The sequence below is a fragment of the Vicia villosa genome, unplaced genomic scaffold, assembly GCF_029867415.1.
Source record: "Vicia villosa cultivar HV-30 ecotype Madison, WI unplaced genomic scaffold, Vvil1.0 ctg.001948F_1_1, whole genome shotgun sequence".
Lineage (NCBI taxonomy): Eukaryota > Viridiplantae > Streptophyta > Magnoliopsida > Fabales > Fabaceae > Vicia > Vicia villosa.
In genome coordinates, this window is record NW_026705786.1 from 183491 (window position 1) to 193105 (window position 9615).

Genomic DNA, 9615 nt, shown 5'->3' on the forward strand with positions numbered 1-9615 from the left:
ATTAAATTAATTTATATGAAAAAAGATTTTTTGTTTTGTAAGAAAAAAAGGTTTTTTTGATTATTTAAAGATTATTACAACAATTTAAAAAAAAAACAAAATAGAAAGAAAAAGGAAGAATATGTAATTAAAAATAAAAAAATTCAAAAACTTGCGTATGGATCCTATGTGGTACACCTTAGATGGGTCATGGTACGCCTGCAGGCTCAGGTGCGTTGGTTGGAGGGAGTGCTTGATCTGATGGAAGAGCACTGAGGGAACACGGTATCCAAGTAAGTCATAACGCACTGAATCGTTCCAGACTTCAAACCAAACGCGCGCGCTTTCCACCCACTCCAAGGACGACACCTCATCATCTTCAACCTTCGTCCGTCGTATTAGGTCCTGTACCTTTTACCTACGGACAAGGTTTCGTAGCCATAGCCCTGCATGCTATAAAATCCACAAAACACAACAAATGTTTCGCGACCCCATGAATGGAATCGTCCAGACCTCACGAATCTAATGGCACACGTAATTGGATCTAATTTTGCCTAAAACGAAAAGCCCTAATTGAGAGCTTCGAAACCCTACAATGGCAAAACACTCATAGCAGCATATAAATGCAATTAACATTCCAAAATCGATCATAACATCATTCTAATCATAAATATGCAACCAAATTTTGCTTAAAAGGCATGAATAATGGAAATCGAGTTCATGAAAGATGGTGCAAACCGTGGCAAATTAGGGATGATTCTTGGTGCTGCAAGGCTTGGTAATGATCTGGAATGAATCAGGGAAGCTTGAGGAACGTGCTTTGATCTCTGACAACTCCTGAATTGGCTTGTAATTAGGAATTTGAGTCTGAAATTTTCTTGAATATGAAGGGCTCGGCTTAGGGCTTTCTGATGCTTCAAAAACGTGTGCTCTAAGTCTGCAATGTTTGAGTACTTATAATAGAAGGATTTAGGGCAACAAAACTCAATCAAATCCCTTTGAATCCATGATTGCCAATTTGAAAATTTTGATTCATAAATATTTCTAATTTTGGCCAATATTTGATTCTGTCACTCCAATTTTGCATGAATTTTGAATGATTATATGGCATAATTAATGATTGGAATCAAGTGGAAATAGAATCAAAACAAATCCTCTTAATATTTTTCACATTATTTGATTTATATTATATTTTTCATGAATTAAATTCAATAAAAATATGAATATTAAACCAAAAATGTGGCATTGGATATGGGGCCCTAAATGTTATGAGGACAAAGATTGGATCTTAAAAACTTGGGCCAATTTGCAAAGAAATTCATTTTGAGGCCTTTTATTTCACATTTTTCTCCTTAAAATAGTCCAACTTTGACAAGACATATCTCCCTCAATTTTTAAGATATGAAGGAGTTCTAGGACTTTTTGGAAACCTCAAGATGTCCTATATAAGCCACTTTGGAACCTTTTTTCCATTTGAGGATTTTATCTTGATGATATGGGCTTTGACAAAAAACTGCTTTTGGTTGACTTTCAAAAAGGACCTATAGTCTTTTGATCCATATCTCTCAAATGAAGCATTTTTAAACTTGGCATGTGAGAGACAAAGTTGTAGAGAATTCAATTTTCTTCCAATTGAGCTTTGGATGGAAAAAATTTTATGTTCCATGTGAAAGTTATGGCTGGTCAAAGTTCAGTTGACTTTCGGTCAAAAAACCCTAATTTAGAAACTTTAGGTTTTGTTGATTTCTGAACTTTCCTTGATGAATCATGATCAACCCTTGATCAAATGATGAATGATACTTCAAAATGAGGATGTTGACCAAAAATCATAAATTTTGACTGTACTTTGACCACAGTTGACTTTTAGGTCAAACTAGTCGACTATTGACTTTCTGAGCAATTGCCTGAGCAATCCTTGGAATTGAAGCCTGAATTTTGTCATAGAGATAATTTGAAACATCATGAACCATCTGAAATCCATTGGGGACCTTGATTTATTAATTCTCTTTAGAGAAATTAAAACCCTAGTTTAGGAGGTCATTGTTTAGGAGAGTATGCCCTGGAGTCTTGAACCTTGGTATGAGTTTTGAAAAGTGAAATGAGATGGGAAAATTTTGGAGTATGACAGCTGCCCCAGTTCAATCTTCTTAATCCTGAAGATGTAGAGTGGTTTGTATGCCAGTCGGTATCTGACGGTAGAAGATGATTGAATACTAGAGTACCCAGAAATTGGCACCATCGGGGATGAGCTTAGAGATGCCACCAGGATATTGAGAGAATTGATTAAGATGGGCTTAAAGATGCCATCTAGCTTGATAAGTTTGAGAGTCATAATATGTCGTACGTTAGACTGTATCTGTATTGATGAATGTCTGGATGAGCTGTACGTTAGGCTGTAGGATGATCGTACGTTAGACCGGATTCTATTGCATTGATAAATGTCTGGATAAGTAAGCCGTTCATTAGGCTGTACATTAGGACAAGTCATACGCTAGACTGGGTCCGATTGCATTGATAGATGTCTGGAAAGTCGTACGTTAGGCTGAAGGATGGATCGTATGTTAGACCAGGTTCCCTGTGTTGATAGTTGTCAGAATACACCGTACGTCAGGTTGTATTCTAGGATGAGTCATACGCTAGACTAAATCCTTAGTATTGAAAAGTAACAGAATGAGTCGTGCGTTAGGCTGAACTTGGATGAGTCGTATGGTAGACTGGATCAACTGTTTTGAGGAGTATCAGAATGAGCCATACGTTATACTGCCAAGGATGGGTCGTATGTTAGACCGAATCGAATGTATTGATAACTCTGAATAAGCCATACTTTAGGCTACTAAGGATGGGTCGTACGTTAGACTGAATCCAATAATTGTCAGAATGAGCCGTACGTTAGGCTTTGCCTTGAATGAATTTCAGATTTGAGTTGTTGCTTTGATTATCTCTATAATGTACCTGTAAGATAACATTCACTTGGTAGCAATGTCAGTTTTATGCAATGTTTATGATGCATGTAATGAATGAGATGAAGTTCTCAAAATAAATGAGGAACTTTGTATGTTGTGTATGAATTAGAAATGTATGTAATGAATAGGAAGTATGTATGATGTATGATTATGATTTATGCTGCGTGGAGTATTTCAGAGAGCTTGAAGCTCTGTAGTAATGGGATCCTGATGCCCGATCTTGTATTGAAGATGTACAGCTGGAGATTTATGATTTCTGCTTGGGGATGAAAGCGATTTGAATGATTGATCTTGATACACCCTGACTGGGGATAAGAGAGATGAATAACCCTGTTTGGAGAAGACAAAGTGTCGGGGAACTGGCAGTGCCGAAGATGTAAACTTCGTCGGGGAATTGAATCTCTGTTGGGAAGAGAACTTTTAATGATTACTCCGTGGGGATCCCTCCAGGCTATTGACTCTGAGGGAGAACTTCTGGATTACTTAGACATTTTCTAATTGCCTTTCCTGTCTTTTACAAATATACAAATATTTTACGAAGATAAATATTAATCATGTTCATATGCATATGTTCATTCAAGATTATCATTCGACGTTTTGCGCATTCGAGAAAGAAATAAATACTCAGGAGAATAGAAAAGAAAATTACTTGTATTAAGGAAGATCCATGAATAGGCAAAAAATGATAAGAGAGCAACGTTGTGTGTTTTTTGAAAAAGGTACAAAGTAAAAACAGAAAGAAAGATAGCTATGTGACAATGATCCTATTGTGTTTCAATTCTACTATTGCCATTATGTCTTCAAGCATCTCATCCCTTGCTTGTTGGAGAAAGGTGATTGAATTTGTCGGTGCCTTTTGAACTTGATATTGGTAATAAAGCTTGAATGATGAGTGATCTAAGACATAGTCGTACGCTTCAATCCTTAACTTTTGCCTAGGCTGCCTTCTCAGGTTATCAGCCTACCAGGATACCCTTTTTTTCCCAAGTCGCCCTTTCGGGTTTTCAACTTGCCGGGTGTATATTTTTTTATATATATATCCCTAACTTTTGCCCGAACCTTTTTTGGTTCACCAGGACGCCCTTACTTTTGCCTAGGTACGTCGACCTAGCGGGTCTTATGCGTAGTATTTTTTGACTATGTCTACATTCACAGGGTGTGGAAAGTCTTCGCCGTCCATAGTAGTGAGTATCATAGCTCCTCTAGAGAATATCTTCTTGATTACAAATGGTCCCTCATATGTGGGAGTCCACTTGCCCCTAAGATCACCCTGTGGTAGAATGATTCGCTTTATTAACAAATCACCAGTCTGGTATGGTTGTTGCTTGACTCTTTTGTTGAATGCCTTGATCATACGTTTCTGATATAACTGCCCATGACAAACAGCCGCAAGCCTCTTTTCATCAACCAGGTTTATCTGGTCTAGTCAAGTCTGGATCCATTCATCTTCATCTAACTCTGCATCTTTCATGATCCTCAGAGATGGAATCTGAACTTCAATCGGTAATATTGCTTCCATGCCATAGACTAGTGAAAATGGGGTAGCCCCGGTTAAAGTACGTGTTGAAGTGCGGTAACCATGAAGAGCAAATGGTAACATCTAATGCCAATCCTTATAAGTCACTGTCATCTTCTGTACAATGTTCTTTATATTCTTGTTGGCGGCCTCCACTGCGCCATTCATCTTTGGTCTGTAAGGAGAAGAGTTGTGGTGCTTGATCTTGAACTGCGTGCAAAGTTCAGTAATCATCTTGTTGTTCAGTTTGGTACCATTGTCTGTGATAATCCTTTCAGGGATGCCATACCGACAGATGAGGTTATGCTTAATGAATCGGGCCACCACATTCTTAGTTACAGATGCAAATGAAGCAGCTTCTACCCATTTGGTGAAGTAATCAATGGCCACAAGAATGAAACGATGTCCATTGGAAGCACTAGGTTTGATTTCCCCGATCATATCAATGCCCCACATTGCAAAAGGCCAGGGAGCAGTCAGAACATTTAGTGGAACCGGAGGTATGTGTACTTTGTCAGCATAGATCTGGCATTTGTGACAGGTTCTAGAATGCTGATGGCAGTCAGTTTCCATAGTGGACCAGTAGTAACCCGCTCTAAGGATCTTTTTAGCCATAGTGTGTCCACTAGAATGAGTTCCAAATATACCGTCATGCATGTCTTCCATAATCTCTTCTGCTTCCTTCTTGTTCACACAACGAAGCAGGGTTGAATCATGATTGCGCTTGTATAGGGTACCATTGCTCAGGAATAATTTGGAAGAAAACCTTCTTAAGAACTTCTTGTCATTGATAGATGCCCCTTCGGGGTATTCCTGAGCTTCAAGATATCTTTTTACTTCGTAAAACCATGGTTTTTCTTCAACCACTTCAATAGCTATCTCTTAACAATATGCCGGTTCATCATGCCTTTCAATAATAACTATAGGGGCATCATTGTCCCATCTGACCTTGAACATGGATGACATAGTAGCTAATGCATCTGCTAATCGATTCTTTTCTCGGGGAATGAGTTCAAAAGTAATCTCTTCGAAGTAGGTAATTAAAGATAACACCAGATCCTTGTAAGGCATGAGATTAGGATGCTTTGTGTCCCATTCTCCCTTGATCTGGCTAATCACTAAAGCTGAATCCCCATATACTTCCAAGAACTTGATTCTTAAGTCAATAGCAGCTCTGAGACCTAAGATACACGCTTCATACTCAGCCATATTGTTGGTATAGTCAAAACACAGTCTTGCTGTAAATAGAGTGTGTCCACCTGCTGGAGAGATAATCACAGCGCCAATACCATTACCGAGTGCATTCGAAGCTCCTTCAAAAACATGGTCCATCGGGATCCTGGTTCAGGTCCTTCATCCGACCAGGTTGTTCATAATCAGTAACAAGCATAACATCCTCATCTGGAAATTCAAAACTCATAGATTGATAGTCGTCTATAGCTTGCTGGGCCAAGTGGTCTGCCGACACACTTCCCTTGATTGCTTTATATGTTGTATACTGAATGTCATATTCTGTTAGTATCATTTTCCATCTTACTATTCGTCCGGAGAGAGCGGGTTTCTCAAACACATACTTGATAGGATCCATTTTGGAGATCAATAAAGTGGTATGGTTCAACATATACTGTCTTAGTCGGCGAGCAGCCCATGCCAAAGTGCAGCAAGTTTTCTCGAGCAGTGAGTATCTTGTCTCACAATCAGTAAACTTTTTGCTAAGGTAGTATATTGCATGCTCTTTTCGACTAGACTCGTCATGTTGCACCAGTACACACCCCATTGAATTCTCCAACACTGTTAGGTACATAATTAGAGGTCTTCCTTCAATGGGTGATATCATGATCGGAGGTTCCTGAAGGTACTTCTTGATTTTGTCAAAAGCTTCTTGACATTGGTCATTCCATTTCACTGCTTGATCTTTCCTCAGTAACTTGAAGATTGGCTCACAAGTTGCGGTCAGATGGGAAATAAACCTGGCAATGTAATTCAAGCGTCCCAAGAATCCTCTAACTTCTTTCTCATTCCGTGGAGCCGGCATCTCTTGTATGGCTTTTACTTTTGAAGGGTCGACTTCAATACCTTTACTGCTAACAACGAATCCTAGTAGCTTACCAGACCTCACCCCAAAAGTACACTTGTTTGGGTTCAGTCTCAACTTGTATTTTTTCAACCTATCAAACAATTTCTGCAGGTGGACCAGATGTTCTTCTCTAGTGTTGGATTTCGCAATCATCTCATCAACATAGACCTCTATTTCTTTGTGAATCATATCATGGAATAGTGCTACCATTGCACTCTGATACGTTTCCCCTGCATTCTTCAACCCAAACGGCATGACTTTGTAACAAAAGGTACCCCAAGGAGTAGTGAAATTTGTCTTTTCCATATCTTCGGGTGCCATCTTAATCTGGTTATAACCTGAGAAACCATCCACGAAGGAAAACACTTTGCATTGCACAGTACTATCAACTAGGATATCAATATGTGGTAGGGGAAAATCATCCTTGGGACTTGCTCGATTAAAATCTCTGTAATCTACACACATTCTGACCTTTCCGTCTTTTTTAGGTACCAGGACTATATTAGCAATCCATGGTGGATAGCTCACAACCTTCAGGAAACCGGCATTGAACTGTTTCTCAACCTCTTCCTTAATTTTCTGAGCCATGTCACGCCTGCTCCTTCGTAACTTCTACTTAACCGGAGGACTGTTTTCTTTGATAGGTAGACAGTGAACCACAATATTAGTATCGAGCCTAGGCATGTCTTCGTAAGACCAAGAAAATATCCCAACATTGTCTCGTAGCATCCGGATCAATCTCTGTTTGACGCCTTCCTCTAGCTCAGCCCCTATCATGATTTCTTTCTTTTCTTCGTCGGTACCTATATTCACAACCTCAATTGGCTCTTCATGCGGCTGTATAGTCTTTTCTTCTGCTCTAGCAATCTAGCAAGTTCTCTAGGCACTTCACAATCTACTTCAACTTCGTCCTCAGCTTGGTAGATCGAATTTTTAAAGTCATAGTTGGCAATAGCAGAGTCGTTATCAATGGGATCCAGAGTGGATATGGATCTGTAGTGTATTATGTGGGTGTGTGTAAGAACACATGGCTATTTTGAAAAATAAGAACACACGGCTTTAAAGTTTATTGTTTATTGAAATACAGAAAATAAAACTGGTAAAACATACGCAAAACAAAAAGTAGAAATGGCAATTACTCCTGACTATAGGAGATAGAGACAATGTCTCCAGTCTTCCAGTTGTCCAGCCCTTTGTCAGGATTAGGAAAGATCCACTTGTCAAAGCTGCAATCATTTTCATCTTCTCCTATGGCATTGACCTCTTTGCTGATGAAACGATATTTCAAACCTTCTAGACGAGAGTGTTGTTGTCCATTCTAATCTTTAATAGTGCAGCATAAACCCCATTTGTTGGATTTGTAAGGAATATCAGGGAGTTTCCCCCAGATAGTGCAACCACCTTCTTCGACCACAGCCCTAGCATCTTTCAGAGAAGCCATTGTAGGAGGAATTCTGGTGACTTTAGGAACAGTGTGAACAGACTTAGCCTTAGGAGCCACTTGAGGGACCAACTCGAATGCCTGACAGGGAGATTCAAAAGCTTCTCCAGTAAACTCAACATACTTGGTCTCATCTATGAAGCTCACCACGTATTCTTCCTCACCATACACAATGACGATCTTGCCTTTCGCCGGGTATTTCAGTTTTTGATGTAGAGTTGAAGTCACGGCATTTTCCCCATGTATCCAAGGGCGCCCAAGCAGACAAGAATAAGCGGGATGGATGTCCATCACATAGAACACAGTGTTGAAAGTCTGAGAGCCTACTCTGATTGGGAGCTCAACTTCGCCATATACCGTACTTATCGAACCATCGAAGGCTTTTACTATCACATCACTGGATTTCACCACGATTCCATTGGGGTTGAGTTTGTCCAATACCATCTTAGGTAGAACATTCAGAGACGAACCATTGTCAACTTATACATGGGCCAAAGTGGTGCCCCCACATTCAATTGATATGTGCAGAGCCTTGTTATGATTATTTCCACTGGGACTCAAATCAGCATCCGAAAACCCAAAGTAATTGTCTGTCATCAGATTGGCAATACAATTCTCAAGTTGAGTGACAAAAATCTCTTGTGGCACATGGGCAGCCTCTAGAAACTTCATCATAGCTTTAGCGTGAGTCTTGGAACAACTTAGGAGTGAGAGTATAGAGATTTTTGAAGGAGTATGCCCCATCCGTTCAACAATGTCATAATCACTCTTGCGGATGATCTTCAAGAACTCATTTGCTTCTTCAGGAGATGGATTTTCAATAACAATCTCGACTGGTGTCTGGATGGGTTCAAGCAACGTCCCTTTACCTCGGGTATCAGCATTCTGATTAGGAATAGGGGTACCAGTAGGTGCAACAGTGTTTGGAGAGATTTCTGGAGAAAACACTCTTCCGCTTCTTGTTACTTTACTAGTTCCGGCAATATTACCCACATCAGGATTAGTGTCTTCAGCAACCTTATCAACTACAAGTTCTTGTTTAACTCCTTGAATATAGACCTCGGCACCATAGTTCCAAGGGATAGCCTTATCAGAAGAATACGAAATTGGGCCAGGCTTAGTGATGATCACAAGAGCCACACGGGGTTCAGCAGAAATCTTGAATGGAGCCTTAGTAGGGATCTTCAACGGAGTTTTGGAAATTACTGATACGTCTTCAATCTTCAAGCCACGGGAGAAACCTTCGCACAAATTCTCTACAGAAGGGATCTTTTCAAACATGATAGTGCGACGATCCATCCAACCTTGAATTCCTCTTTTCAGATTCTCACAACCATTGGATTGGGACGCACAATAATAACAACCCACATCACAACCCCGCCTGTAGCAGCTTTCTCTTGATGATCGGGAGAGGAGTTGACAGATCTCTCACATCATGGACATAGACCACATCCATGATAGCATTAATAGTCTTATCGTGTTTTGGCATAGGAGCAGTGATGACATTAGGAGTTTCTGGAGCGTCGAACTCGATTTCACCAGCTTCTATCATATCCTGGACTTTGTTTCTCAGTGCCCAACAATTGTCCGCATGGTGTCCAGGAGCATTGGAATGATAAGTGTCGCTACCGCGAAAAAT